Source organism: Rhagoletis pomonella, unplaced genomic scaffold (genome assembly GCF_013731165.1).
Source record: "Rhagoletis pomonella isolate Grant_MI unplaced genomic scaffold, Rhpom_1.0 Rhpom_scaffold_00008, whole genome shotgun sequence".
Taxonomy (NCBI): Eukaryota; Metazoa; Arthropoda; class Insecta; order Diptera; family Tephritidae; genus Rhagoletis; species Rhagoletis pomonella.
Genome location: NW_023458562.1, coordinates 27,983,028 through 27,984,544, shown reverse-complemented (window position 1 = coordinate 27,984,544; position 1,517 = coordinate 27,983,028).

The window sequence follows — 1,517 nt, the reverse complement described above, 5'->3', positions numbered from 1 at the left end:
AAGATAATAGCCGCGACCCGCATCGACAAGTGGAAGCCCGCAAAAGGAGCGGCATGTTTGTATTTATTATAGCAATCGTAGAAGGGATCACGTAAAGCTTGAGTGCGGCCCACACCGCTCAGGCTGCCGTAGAGTAGCGACGGTTTATCATGAACAATTCCCCGTTCGGCCCAATAGTTGAGACGTTTGCGGCACCACACAAACAGGAGAGTTGCGGCACCAAGAAAGAGGTAAAGGGGTATCCAAAGCGATAAATACGCCATTATTGCTTGTATGCAATGTATTTATGCACCGTCACAAGTTGCTTTTTTATTATTTTTGCAACTATGCTTTTTTTGTTTTTCTTTCAATAGCGCAACAAAAAATATGTAGTCAAACAACAAGAAAATGCGCGCGCTCTATCGAGCGTTTGAGCACAAACTAATAGGGAACAGCTGCCGGAGCGGTCAAGCAAGCAAGCGAATTAGCTGACAGAATAGCAAAAACGAACAAGGGAACGAGTTGTTATGGCGAACACACGACACTGGGAAACCGGCTGTGCAAGGCGTACTGTGATCGCCGTACATTGTGGGGTTTGTTTTTATTAGAACTCAAAACTGATAACGAAATAGAGAACAAACGACGGCGAACAAATCAAAATGTGTACGAATGGATTTTTGTCGTTGCGCATAATTAAGTGACTTTTAGGTGATTCACAAGGCGTGTTGAGCGTCGTAATATCTTAAGACTTAAAAGGTTTCTATGTATATAAACAGACGATTAAAATGGTTTTAGGGGACTCGCTATGTATGATAAGAGTTATTTATGTATATTCGATCAGTTTATAAACATTTCGGTATAGTTAGAAATCCTTTAAAACCATTTTAAACGTTATTTCCCGTAGACAAATTTTAGGACTTGTGAATTCCCTAATTGTATTTGTTCGCATTCACCTGCTTACATATGTAGAACAATTAGTGACTCATGGCGATGAGACTGTGTGTGTGCGTGTTTATCGGTAATTGCATCTACAAATTATTGTTTACTCAATGACTGCGCAAAATATGTTTCTCCACGATTTTACACTTCTTTATTTGATAAGAAATTTGAGATTTTTCTCAAAGCAATAGCTAATACGTAGTCAGAGTGATGTAGCCGATAAGAGGTACATAGTATGTGTGTACCTAAATATTTTATAGTAGATATAAAAATTAAATTTTTTCAAGAAGCTGTTGAAGCTGAAGAAGATGTTGGACTAAATAGCGAAACTAGAAAGATTCAGAAAGATTTCAGTCTTAGCGACATACTAGTTTTTAGCACTCAGTGTTTATCTTGGTGGTGCCACCAAATTTCAGTCTAGTAAATTCACTTAGGTGCTAGGCGGAATAAGGTTTATTTTTTGTGGAAAATATCAATAAAAAAAGTGCTGTAGACAAAAACCTAGATATTGATAGTTTTTCTGATATTCTGCTTTTTTTAAAGGAATACAGTAGCAGTGTTGGAAATTTTTTATTTATCTTGCATGCTGCAATATTTAC